Raw genomic sequence first — 14,488 nt, 5'->3', positions numbered from 1 at the left:
AGCCACTCCCAGCTCCCAAGGCCAACCCAAGGACTCGTGCTTCCACGGCGAAAAAGAGGAAAGGCCTTGAAGTCAGCGCTCCAAGCTCAGAAGGGTTCTCCTATGACGAGCTCAGCTTCACCGATTCCTTAGAGCCAATGACATCCTTCCTCAACAAGGTAATATCCTGACACATATTCTGCACGTATATCCTGCACATATATCCTGCCTGGATATCCTAACTGGATATCCTGATAGGATATCTTAGTCATTATAGAGATACATATTCTAACTTGTACCTGTTATTGATGCACAGGGCCTCCAGCATTTGCTCCACTTGTACAACAATGCATGTGGTACTGTCGCCCTCCATGAAGCCAGGATCAAACAGCTCGAAAGCACCGTTGCTGACCAAGGTGCCATTGCTGAAGCGAAGAGCCGGCACTATGAGGATAAGCTGAAAAAGGTCACCCAGGATGCTGAGCTCAAATTGGCCACCATGCAAATGGATCACGATCAGGCCATGATCAATTTCCGGGAAGGAATCAAGACTTCCGCCATTGTCTCCGTGTTACAAGCACGCATCAAGATGGCCTATGAGGCCAAGGAGACAGGTCTTGTTTGCCCATCCTGGCCAATTGAATCCTGGGTAGCCAAGCTGAAGGAGCTCGGAGGCAAGGCTGTGCCACTCCCATCTGAAGCCGGTGAATCTTCCAAGTCAGCAGGGGTGGCGGATCAGACTGGAGACAAGAAGGATGCTGGAGCGGATGCTGGTGAGGATGCTGGACAGGATGCTGGAGAGGATGCCGGTGCTGAGAAGCCGGGGAAAGCAGGAGAGGATGCCGCTGTGTGAGGGCAGCTGAGTGGGCGATGATGGATATTGATGCCTAGGCCGGAGCCCACTTTTTTAGGTTTAATGGTTGATGTCTTGAACAATTTACTTTTCTTGTCTGTTAAACAATTTTAATTTCCTGCACGTAGACAATATGATGGCCAAAGGTGGAGGGATCCTGACTTTCAGGACGAAGCCCTTGGTCATCAGTTAGTATGGTTTATTTTGAACAATACAACAGTTGGAGGTGGATGGGTCACGGTTTGAGATGAAGCCTTCAACTGTTGGGTAAATATGGTAATGAACTATTAGTGCTCTTAGTGGATGGGCCTTGTTATTAGGTGAAACTAAGAGCACATCTTTTGGTATGTTAATAATATAACTCTTCCTTAGACTTTATTATTATTGTTATAAATTTCTCTTGTGAAAATTGTTTTGTTCAAACATTTTTGGGAACATATTACAGATATATCCTGTTAGATATCCTGAAAGATATGCTGATAAAGATATCAAAATACGACCTATTAATTGTCTAAGTAAAAAGGAAAGATCATACCAGAGATTCTTAGTGAATCAATTTCAATTCCTCATTATAGGCTTGTCCCCAGTGCACACTTATAAACTCGAATCCATCTTCGGAATAGTATGACGTATGTCCCCTGTACTCAACATAGAAACACAAATGTATTCATATTCTTGACTCGAATGAATTCCACATACCTCAGGGCAAAACTCTTGATATCCTGAAATGAACCCTTAGTATACTGGGGATAAACCCTGAGTTTCATGCGCTACAGGCGGGAGTGTATAAACTCCAAGACTTAGAAAGGTGAAAACCTTTAAACCTTAGAGAGTATGAAAATACCCTTTCGTGAGAGAGGGTGATCAATCCTCATATACCTTTAGAATTCAGGATATAGCCAACAGTAACGAAATTGTCAGCCACTTTTACATGGACTGGTCCCGCCACCTTGAACTATCCCTGAACAACTTGCGCTCCAGGCGGGGTGTTTAAACCCAATTCGAGAGAAAGGTGAATACCTTTAAACCTGTGAAGGGATCAGTATCCCTTAAACGTGAGAGAGGGGGCCAATCCTCTAATCTTCTGAGTTATCCTGAGTACACATCCTGGAGCTATATCCTGGAGCATATGCTGCAAAACAATTGTAAACTAAGGTGGGTGTTAGCTTGGCTAACACCCCTCCGATGCCTAAGTCAATATTGGGTTCAAGATAATAAACATATATATTTAAAAGAGATAGGATACATACCATTCTGAGATAGAAATTAAATTCTATTCTTACTTGAAATAGAGCTTTAAGTGTACAGCATTCCAAGACCTTGGTAGCATATCCCCTTCCATATTCTTGAGTCTATATGCTCCTTTCCCTGCTTCTGATTCAACTTCGTATGGTCCTTCCCATTTTGGAGCTAACTTGCCATCGGCAGGATTAGTAGTACTCTGAAAAGCCTTCCTTAGCACCCAATCACCCACTTGAAATCTCCTAGTCCTTATATTCTTGTTATATGCTCTGGATATTCTTTGTTGATATGCTGCCATCCTTAGCCTTGCTGCGTCTCTTCTTTCGTCTATGGTATCCAAATCTTGACATAAGGCTTCAGGATTCTGTTCAGGATTCTGTAGGATAGATCTTGCGGTAGGTATCACCATTTCCGTTGGAATTACTGCTTCTGCTCCGAATACTAAGGAGAATGGGGTTTGGCCGGTTGCATTTTTTACCGTTGTCCTGTCAGCCCATAACACAAAGGGTAATTCCTCTGCCCATCTTCCTTTTTTGGCTCCAAGTCTCTTCTTTAAGTTGTTCATTATTATCTTGTTTGAAGACTCAGCTTGCCCATTCGCTTGAGGATGCACCGGAGTAGACGTTATCATCTTGATTCCCCAACTCTTGCAAAAGTCAGTAGTCCTTTTGCTTATAAACTGGGACCCATTATCACAAATTATTTCAGCTGGTACTCCAAACCTGGTCAGGATATTCCTCTTTATGAAGGAAACTACTTCTTGGTCTCTAACTTGCACAAATGCTTCAGCTTCAACCCACTTAGAGAAATAATCCGTCATTGCCAGCATAAAGACTTTTCCTCCCGGAGCTTTCGGTAACTTCCCCACTATATCCATCCCCCATTTCATGAACGGCCAAGGGGATGCTACAGGATATAGTGGTTCAGCTGGTTGATGCAATATGTTACTATGCCTCTGACATGCATCACATCTTCGAGCATATTCTGCAGCATCTTTTTTCATTGTTGGCCAATAGTATCCTGTCCTCAACACTTTTGAAAATAATGACCTGCCCCCGGTATGGTTACCACAATCCCCTTCATGTATATCCTGAAGTACTTCTCTGGCTTCAGGATCCTTCAAGCATCTCAAGTATGGTCCTGCAAGAGATTTCTTGTATAAAATATTATTTATAATAGTGAATCGTGATACCTTCATCCTAAATGCCTTAGGATTTTCATTTTCGGGGATATGTCCTTCCTTGAGATATCTCATAATTGGAGTTGTCCAGGATTTAGGATCCTCTTCAGGATACACCACTTCAGGATCTTGAATACTTGCTACTTCCTTATGCTGAGGATCCGTTGCAGGATACAAGATATGTAATATCGGTATTGGGATTCCTTCCGGTATCCTGATTGATGATCCCAAATTTGCCAATGCATCTGCTTCAGCGTTATCCTCTCTTGGTACCTGTTCAAGCGTAAAAACATCGAAATATCCTGCTAATTTTTTAAGAATACCGAGGTATTCCATTAGTTTCTCACCCTTGATTGCATAGGATCCATTAAAATGATTAGTAATTAACAAAGAATCAACATATACTTGCAAATTCTTGATATTCATACTCTTAGCCAATTCTAATCATGCAATTAAAGCTTCATATTCTGCCTCATTATTACTAGCAGGGAATTCACATCTAACAGCCTGGGGTATTATGTCCCCCTGTGGCGATTTTAGTAGTATTCCTAATCCTACTCCTCTTACATTAGATGCACCATCGGTATATAATGTCCAGGATCCTGAGGATTCTCCAAACTGTTGAACTTCTAGGTCTACCTCATCCTGAATGTCACTACTAAAATCAGCCACAAAGTCAGCTAAAGCCTGAGACTTTATGGCATTTCTAGGTTCATATACTAAATCATAGGCACTTAATTTTACTGACCACTTAGCCATTCTACCTGACATTTCTGGTTTCCTAAGCACATTTTTAACAGGATAATTAGTTTTAACATGAATCCTATGTGTTTCAAAATAATGTCTAAGCTTTGTTGATGCCATTACTAGAGCCAGTATTAGTTTTTCTAGGTGAGAATATCTAGTTTCAGCATTTAACAAACTTTTGCTAACATAATAAACAGGATACTGCTGACCTTCGTGATCCTTTACGAGTACTGCACTTACTGCATTCCCTGATACTGCCAGATACAAGGATAATGGTTCACCATCCTCAGGCTTCATCAATAGAGGTGCGGTTGAGAGATACTGCTTCAAATCCTGCAGGGCGGCTTCATGCTTCTCACCCCATTCAAATTTCTTGTTCTTCTTCAGGATATCATAAAAGTCTTTGCATTTTTCTGAGGATCTTGAGATAAACCTGTTTAAAGCTGCTACTCGGCCTGTCAATCTTTGTACGTCCTTCATATTTGAGGGTGATTTTATATCCAGGATAGCTTTGATCTGCTCTGGGCTTGCTTCTATTCCTCTTTTGGTTACCATATATCCTAGAAATTTTCCTGCCCCCACTCCAAAATGGCACTTAGCAGGGTTCAGCTTCATGTTATACTTGTCCAGGATATCAAATGCTTCCTTAATATCCTGGAGGTGATCCTGAGCTTTCTTTGATTTTACCACCATATCGTCAATGTACACCTCCATGGTGTCCCCCAGTTTGTCTTTGAACATCATGTTTACCAATCTTTGGTATGTTGCACCTGCATTTTTCAAACCAAAAGGCATAGCTGTATAACAATAAATACCTGTTGGTGTCATAAAGGCAGTATCCTCCTGGTCAGAAGGCTCCATTTGGATCTGTTGAAATCCTGAGGATGCGTCCATGAAGGTCAGCATTTCATGCCCGGCAGTGGCATCTACCATTGCATCAATGTGGGGGAGAGGAAATGGGTCTTTAGGACAAGCTTTGTTCAAGTCTGTGTAGTCTACGCAAACTCTCCATTTCCCATTTTTCTTCTGTACCACAACCACGTTTGCTAGCCACCTCGGGAACTTAACTTCTCTGATCATCCTGGACTTCAATAATCTCTCAACTTCCTCTTGGATAATTGCATTCCGCTCAGGGGCGAATTTTCTTCTCTTTTGTTGTATAGGCTTGAATGACCTGTCAATTCCAAGCTTGTGAGTAATAATGTCTTTAGATATACCTGTCATATCTTCATGCTTCCATGCAAACGTTGACATCCTGCATTTCAAAAAAGTTGATTAATTGTTCTTCAATATCCTGAGGGATATTGGTTCCCACGAGCACCGAAATATCGGGATTATCCTGGTCCAGGATAATTTTCTTCACATCCTGCTCCGGATCCTCCACGATATCCTGGGCCCGCGTCTTTAATTGCTATGCTGCACTAGGTTTGGTTGAGGATTTCATCGAGGATGAGTAGCATTCTTTCGCCTCCTGCTGATCACTGTCGATCTTGACAACCCCCCAAGTGGTAGGGATCTTGATGCATTGGTGATACGTTGATGGAACGGCCTTCATATCGTGGATCCAAGGTCTTCCTAGGATGATGTTATAGCATGATAGAGAATCCATCACACAAAAACGTTGCATCTTGTTGACTCCTTCAACATATACTGGCAGCCTTATCTCTCCCACTGTGTTCCTAGCTTCTCCACTGAAACCAACGAGCACAGTAGACTTCGAAGTGATATCCATCGGAGACACATTCATCCTCTTCAGAGTCTCCAGTTGTATTATGTTGACGGAGCTGCCATTATCAACCAATATCCTGCGTACAAAATGGTTAGCCACATATAATGTTATTACCAGAGCATCATGGTGAGGATCCTGGACAGTATCCCTATCATCTGCATCAAAAGTGATCACTTTGTCAGTTGTGAGCGTAGTCATCCTGATAGGTTTGTCTCCCCTCTCGGCCTTAGCTTCCTTTGCATGTCTCTTAGCCGCCGAATACGAAGTTCCGCAAATGTCGGATCCTCCTGAAATGAAGTTGATTATCTTGGCATCGGCGGGAGGTGATGCCGCTCGCTTAGGATCCTTCTCAGTATCCTGACCCTTATTCTTCTTCTTCCCTAAGAGATCTTTCAAATATCCCTTGCTTAGAAGGTAGCTGATTTCTTTCCTCAGAGCGATGCAGTCCTCAGTCATATGTCCAAAATCTTCATGGAAAGCACACCATTTTGACTTGTCTTTCCAATCTGCTTTTTGTTGATTCTTCCGAGGCCACCTGGCTTTATCTCCCAAACCCTGCATAGCATACATTAGTTCAGGTATATTAACAGAAAAACAATATTCAGATAATTCAGGATATTCTTCAGGATCCTCGTCTTCAACAGCATTCACTCTCTTGTTATCATTTCTGCCATATGGCTTAGAGCGATATGGTCTATATGAGGATTCTGATTTTCTGTTAGTCGATTCATATGTCGAGGATGCATTCATCTTTTCTTGCATTTTTCTGTCATCCTCTAACCGAATATATCTTAGAGCCCTGTTCCGGGCTTCATCCAGGTTCCTGCATGGGTTCATTACAAGGTCTTGATAGAATTGAGAATCCTTTTGCAGCCCCATCTTGAAAGCTTGCACAGCCGTTGCAACATCAAGATGAGGAATGTCTAGTGATTCCCGGCTAAACTTGTTCACATAATCCCTAAGGGATTCCTGAGGCCCTTGTGTTATCCTGTAGAGATCACTTGTTAATTTTTCAAAGCTTCTACTACAAGAAAATTGACTATTAAATAAATTTACTAAGTGAGCAAAAGATGTAATCGAATGTGGAGGAACATTTAGGAGCCATTTCAAAGCCGATCCTGTCAAGGTTGAACCAAAACCCTTGCACAAGCAGGCTTCCTTGAGATCTGGAGGGATAGGGTTGATCTCCATCCTTTCCCTATACTGGGCAATATGCTCTTCAGGATCCGTGGTTCCGTCGTAGAGTTTCATGTTCGGAGTCTGAAATCTTTTTGGGATTTCAGCATCACATATAGGATGCACGAACCGAGATACCCTGTGACTATCCTGGGACACTTCAGGAATTGGCTGCACCACCCCAGGTACACTAGATATCATATCCTTTAATTTCTGAAGTTCCCTGGATAATTCTGACGCTACAGTTGTATCCTGCAAAGATCCAACACTGTTAGCGGTAATAGCATTATTATTATTCGATATGTTACCCGTTAGAGGATTTTGCCCATATCCTGAAGCATATCCTGAGCTCCTCACAGTCGATATCCTAACCGAGGAGGGTATTTCAGGAGTATGATTCTGAGGAAGGCTGGGCACGATATTCCCCCTGTTATCCTCAGCATACACAGCTGAACTAAAGTTCAACACTCTGGGATGTAATGGAGTGACATTATCCTCAGCAGATCTGCTCGAGCCAGACTTCAGGAGTTGTATTTCCCTTAAAAGCATTTGGTTTGTTTCCTGTTGCTGCCTCATTTGTTCCTGCACACTTCCAAACAGGGTTAGAATTTCATCGTTAGAAGCTAAAACAGGAGCAGATCCCTGGACACTCCGAGTAGGGATAACATCTTGAGATTGTGTAGAGGCTGGCATCCTTGGAGGAGGCGGTGGAAGCACCGAACCAACTGTTGCAGAAGTTGTAGCAGACACAGTAGAAGAGCTCATGTTTGATCTTGAGGCCATTGTAAACAATGTGGCAAAAAGTTTTGAAAACAGAAAACCGATTAACGATTTCACAAAGATTTTTAGTAAAGAGAGCACCACTTGCCCCACGGTGGGCGCCAAATTGTTTTGGTCAAAAATTACCGAAGCAATTAAGTGATCAAATTAGTTGAGTGAGGTAGTGTGCTAAAAAGTATGTTGAAATATGCTTGTTAAGTTTGTTGGAAAAACAGTGTTCAGGATACGGCTCAGGATATTGAGCTGTATCTACGATCAAACAATGAGCAATAAAGTAAAGTAAATGACACGAGATGTACGAGGAAAGCCCTTGATCAATCTAGATCGCCGGCATAAAACCTCGGGAGCTGACAATCGCAGCTGCCTAGTTCTTCTTATTGCTTTAAACTTCAGGATACAGTGCAGGATATAGATCAGATCGCTAAGTGTTACAATGAATTTTGTGAAAGTTGCGAGAGAGCAAGTGTTGAGAGTGTAGAGAGTGTGATTGTGATGTCCTAGTTGATCTGATATACCCACTATTTATAGTAACGAATTACAAACTAAAATTCCTATAAACATGGGATGCTCCGAATATTCCAATGTGAACGTTGTAGACCGAGTAATGCGGCTTCAACGGCTTCTTGTGAACGACTTGGACCGAGTCTTCAGTAGAAAAGGTCTTCATGAACGTTGCTAGCTTCTAACTCACGTACCTGCATTTAATCCGTTAGTGATCCTGAGGATACCATTCAGGATGTTACCAATATCCTGAGTCAGCATCCCGGATGTAAACAGATACAATAAACAAGATATATATCAAGATATTTTCCAGGATATAGGCTCAGAATTTCACCCATAACAGTAATGATGAATTTAATTTGGAATGGTGTAAATGGGTCCCTGCAAAAGTTAATATTCATGCTTGGAGAATGGAATTGGATAGAATTCCAACGGCCGAAGCTCTTCTTAGAAGGAATGTTCAGATTGTCGACTCTTAATGTCCTTTGTGCCTGTCAGATGAAGAGACATCTGATCACATCTTTACAGCTTGTCGTGTGGCGTCTATAGTGTGGAACGGAATTAGTTTATGGTGCAAGATTCCTAATATTTTTGCCTTCTCGCCTAAAGATCTTTTAGGAATTCATAACGACCTCCACGTGTTTTTGAGAAAGAAGGATGCGGTTCATGGAATAATTAGGATCGGATGCTGGAGCTTGTGGAGAGCTAGGAATAACGCTAAGTTTTCCAATTCGTTGGTTAAGATAGAAAATATTGTTAGTGAGGTTAAAGCTTTGAGTTTTCTTTGGTTTGTAAATAGATCGAAACATAAAAGGTTAGATTGGGGGAGGGGGGGGGGAGGGAGTAGTGTTCATTTGTAAATATGTAATGTAGTTCCTTGTTGGGTCGGCCCGGTTTGGATCGGCGTCGTTGGTTTAATGAAAGTTACTTTTCAAAAAAAAAAAAAAATGTCGCAACGATTTGATTAAGAACATCCATTCGTATTAGCTTGCCACACCCACGAGTCTTTGTTAGTTCCAAACAGTACCATGTCCAATAGCCTATAACAAGCCTGAAGCTCATTTACCTCCATTAGACTGATTTGAAATAAATAAAACATTTTAAATAATAATAAGTTAAACATTGAACTACACTTTCATCAAAATAGAATATAAGATGCATAAAATCCAACTAAAAACATAAAACATATGATAAACTAAATAAAAAATTAAACAACTACGATCAATCTTCCTTGATTTCCCATTAACATCCCAACCGTATTTCCTGGCTAATTCATGTTTTCATTGTAGAATTACTTGCAACATTTTACCGCAAACTTGGTTAGGGGCGCAGCTTAAGAGGGGCCGGGGGCGCCCGACCCCCGAACTTTTCGCTCAGTAGTGTTATATATATGTAGTTTTCGTATAGAAATTTTTGGGTACATACGTTTTCGACCCCTCGGTTCTATAGATAGTTTTGGGTATATACGTTTTCGACCCCCCCCCCTTCCCGTCTTCATTGTCAAGCTTCACCATTGGACTTGGTCGTACGGTTTGGTAAACGTGAACGAGTCATTGTCAAATTGTCTTTACCTCACCGCCTCTCGTTGTTCATCCAACAACGCTATAGCTTTCTGTCCTTGTTCCGTTTGTAGTTCCTGCAACCTGTGAAGCATGTCTTGCTTCATTGATCAACAACAAAGGAGTTTCTACTTGATGACTGAGCCAGTTTCTTTTCTTGTTGAGTGCGTTATCTTCGTTGAGATCCGGCATACCACTAGTTAAGGTGTCTTCCGGTGTCGTTGATTGATAGTTGCCAAATTACGTGGGTTTTTAGTTTCGGAAATTTTTTTTGTGACAAAAAAGTTATAATAAATGTTTTATTAGTGTAAACTGTTTTTTATAAATTCCTAGTGTTTATTTCGATTAAAGGTTTCAGAAACTTTATGTTATATAAATTATTTGCTTATGGAAGTTTATTTTAGTTCAAATATGAAAGATATAATTTTTCAACCAACTAATAGACACAAATTTTTAATTGGATTTAAATAATACAAACCGAGTTTACATGAATTTTAAAATATAGTCACATAATATGGTATGATTTTATTTTAATTATTCAGTACCCAATAAAAAAATTATTAAAAGTTATTGCTGATTAAAACTTAACAATCCTTATAAGTCTTCTATACATAATAACTAAGTAATTCACATGTGTCACAATTTTGTGAGCATAGTGAAAGATTTTTTTTTTGAAATGAAAACTTCATAAGCATAGTGAAAGATTATTCCCACTTTTCTTGTTTCACTCAAAATTACATTTTTTAAAAAGTTAACCAAAATCATTTCTAAACATCCAAATGAGTCTTGATTTCATTTCATTTGTTACAACTGTTATCTAGAGATGTCAAAGAAGATTCAAATAATTTTTTTTTTTTTTTTTTTTTTTGCAAACATCAAATATCATTTGTAACCTATTTAATAGTACTTTATTCAAACCGTATAATATACAGGTTTGTAATCTAGTGTGTGTTTATATATATACACCACGTATTATGTTATACTATACATAAGAAGAATAAAAAGGTAATTTTACATAATTAATTATAACTACCATTACATCATCTCTCGTCTTTTCATCTAATTTAATATATAGGTAAGTGATGTTACTATTCATTAAGTTTACCTGTTCGATACTGGTATCCGATACCGTTTACTCATCTCGATGTGTTGTTTCTATTTATTAAGTTCTATTTTTAATATATAGGTAAGTGATGTTACTATTTATTAAGTTCTATTTTTAATATATTGGTAAGTGATGTTACTATTCATTAAGTTTCTGGTATCTGATACCATTTACTCATCCCTATGTGTTGTTTCTATTTAATTTATTAAGTTCTATTTTTAATATATAGGTAAGTGATGTTACTATTCATTAAGTTCTATTTTTAATATATAGATTTTTAATATATAGGTAAGTGATGTTACTATTCGTTAAGTTTCTGGTATCCGATACCATTTACCCATCCCTAGGTGTTGTTTCTATTTAATTTATTAAGTTGTATTTTTAATATATAGGTAAGTGATGTTACTATTCACTAAGTTCTATTTTTAATATATAGGTATATAGGTAATTTTAATCTCTATCTATAATAAAGCAAACTTTAACAATCCCATTTGTTAAAATTCTAGCCCCTCCACGTTGGTATAATCTTATGTAATTTTGTGAGATTTTTTATTTTTTAGGTTTAATTAAAGCACAGTCCCCAACTCTCTCTATAACATCTCTTTCACCCTGTACACACAAAACGTCAAAACCCCAGCTCATACCCATCTTTCCCTTTCTTCTTCAAAATTCAAATTCAGTGTTTCCCAAACCAGATCCACAAAACAAATTCCAAAACCCATTGAGAGAGAGAGAGACGAGAGTTGAAGGGGATTCAGGCGAATCACCGCCATCCGACGACAGTAACAGAGCTGCAAAGACAACCGCTTGAACTCTAATTTAAGGGTTTACTTGAAATCTGCTATCCTAGATCTACTAGACGTTATTGGTAAGGTTTTGTTTGTTAGTTTTTTTTCTTTGATTTTTGTTAACCTGACATAGAATTTGGGTTTGAAGTTCCTTTGAAATTGATGTTGATTCGATCTCTGTTGTAGCATGTGGTTATTTTGCTCTACTTTAATTTCTCTGTTTTAGCATGTGGTTTTTTTCTCTACTTTAATTTCACTTAATTATCGTACGATGAGGGTGAAGAGGTAGTGGTCCATATGATAGATACCAGCTGCACTCACTTTGTTCAAATCCGTACTCTACATGCAGTTAAATGACATTATTTTGCGTCCAATAATGTATTTATGTTGTTATTTTGTGTTAATGAAGTTGTATCCGTGTAAGAGATTTGTGATAAATGTAAAATTATTATTGATACTTCTAAACTGCTGCGTTTTAGTTATTTGAGCTGAGTGATTGAATTTTTTCGGCGATTTTATCGCGGGATATTAGTTTTCTAGCTTATTTGATGAATGTGACTGGACGGTTGTGAGTGACAATACGTTGAAAAGTTTCGTTTTTTGATAGAGCAGGAATCAGATATCAAAGAGCTGGGATAAAATTACTTTAGTTTTCTAGCGTATAGCTTCTTTTTTTTTACCAATCGAAACCCTAATTGGTGTCTGGCTTTTTTTTTTTTTTTTAATCTCAATACTAAAATAATTTCTTGAATAAAATGATTTAGGAGGTTTTATGTATCAACACATAACACGTTCGTCCCAGTATTAACTGGGTCAAAAATATCAGCTGTAACATTATTATGGTTCAAATGTCTCGTGTTTTTCTTTTATGTTAATTTTTATTTACCATTTTGACTTTTCAGAGATAAAACATATTTTGAATCGACTGGTTCGTTATTAACTGGGTCAGGGTCAAAATATCAGCTGGAACATTATTATGGTTCATATGTCTCGTGTTTTTCTTATATTATTTTGATGATGACTTGCAGATTTAAACAATTAAAAGAACAAGAGGCAGAAAAAGCTAAAGAGGCTTCATTGACAAATGAAGTTGACCATGAACTTAAAGCCGATTCTATGAGTTCTGCTAATGGAAGTCCTTCATCTTCATATTCCAGTCAAGTTGATAGAACTTCGATTTCTAAAATGGAAAATGGCGAAGATTCGGTTTTGTATAATAGCAGAAGAGATCAACAGCATCTTGATGAAAATCTTGAAAAGGTAGCTTTTGAAACTTTTTAACATTGTCTTAAATTTCCGATTCTTGAGAAGTGGCAAAAATGAGTGGGTTGGATAACGGGTATTTTTTTGTACAGGTTGGAACACGTAGGTTCTGGTTGAAACAGAACAGTTTTTATTCAAAAGTTTTTTTTTATATATAATCAATGTGCAAAATATAGTTGCAAAAGTTGCATTATTCAAAAAGTTTAATAAATAAGTAGTGCGCCTATTAAAAAGTAGCATCACTGCAATAATAATGTAAGTTTTTTAGATAACATGGTTTATGTGGTTTATGTCATGAAAAATAGACTTTGTGCGATTAATGACCTGTTCGACCTATTTGTTTTTGAGCTAATTTTTTATATGATTTGTTCGACCCATTTCTTTTTCGACACATTGCCCAAATCAACTCATTAACAAGTAAATGGGTTTGAAATTGCCACCATGCTCATAAAATTGCAATACCTTATTTACGGGGTTTTCAACGTCCCTTTTCGAAGTGTTTACGACAGAGTTGTAGTGTTATACCTTATTTGGACAAGCATGGTATGTGTCTAATTAAAGGTTATTTAGTTATTTGACAAACGAGTGGAACCAGCATCTTATGTTATTTTTAATTAAACTTAACATGCATTCTTGTGGAACTACCATAGGAATGTTGTGGTTTAAAAAAAAGATAGTTCTTGCACACATTGTAGAAATATAGACTCAAAAGTAACCTCCATTCATGGCGTTTCCTTGTCTGAAACCAACTAAATTTTGCAAAATGCTGCATGTGGTGAAGTTCATTTTATTGCAGCTTTTGTTTTAGTTTTTGTACCATATAAACTAATGAATGTTTGCTTATACGGATTTCTAACAACGGGCCGATTCTACTTGGCAGGAAAAAACCGCCACGTGTACCACAGAAAACAAAAGCGCAACCAAAGATGAACAAGAAGAATGATTATGAACAACCAAGCAAGAAAAAAACAATGTGGGAGTACAAAAGAACTTGGTTTAGGTCAGGGGCGGAACCAGAGGGGGGTCAAGAGGGTCCATTGACCTTCCGGTCACCGGAACTTTTTGAATTTTTATTTATAAATTTTGAGTTTTTGAAGAACAAACTTAGAGATGGACCCCCTAATTTGAACCAGTATAGAATATAAGCTTATGATGACCCCCTAACTAAATTGTTCTGGTTCCGCCACTGGTTTAGGTTCATGAACACATGGTCATGCACACGCACCGTCAGGTTCGTGTTGATTATACAAAAGATAAGGTGTAGATATGTTTAGAGGGGTTCGGATACAATGATGTGGAATATTTGTTTCTATAATCAAGTTTCCAGGATATATAGGCAGGGAGAACTTAGAATTCGGGTTTAAAATTTGTCCCGGTATTTGTTTAGACTTTATTTATACCATTTTTAGTGTTCCTCTTATATCCTTAACTACTTTAATGACAAAAAGTTATATTTTTGAACTACACATTATACAAACGGTGTCAATTACCAGAAACAATAGATCGATATAATGCTAGATTAATGAATCTTAATGTGTCGCAATCGATCGTTACTTGTCTACTGAAATCCATGAATTTGGAAGTGA

General features: G+C 38.3%; 1 long non-coding RNA gene across 1 annotated transcript; it reads left to right on the top strand.

Moving 5' to 3' along the window:
• The first annotated feature begins 12,810 nt into the window (after positions 1-12,810).
• LOC110905001 lies at positions 12,811-14,270 on the top strand. The gene is made up of 3 exons (XR_002572862.2): positions 12,811-12,899; positions 13,783-13,902; positions 14,098-14,270. It is a non-coding gene; the product is annotated as an uncharacterized LOC110905001 (long non-coding RNA).
• Positions 14,271-14,488: the final 218 nt, after the last annotated feature.

This window comes from Helianthus annuus, chromosome 2 (genome assembly GCF_002127325.2).
Source record: "Helianthus annuus cultivar XRQ/B chromosome 2, HanXRQr2.0-SUNRISE, whole genome shotgun sequence".
NCBI lineage: Eukaryota > Viridiplantae > Streptophyta > Magnoliopsida > Asterales > Asteraceae > Helianthus > Helianthus annuus.
Note: the sequence above shows the minus strand (reverse complement) of the source record. Positions and strands in the feature narration are given on the sequence as shown.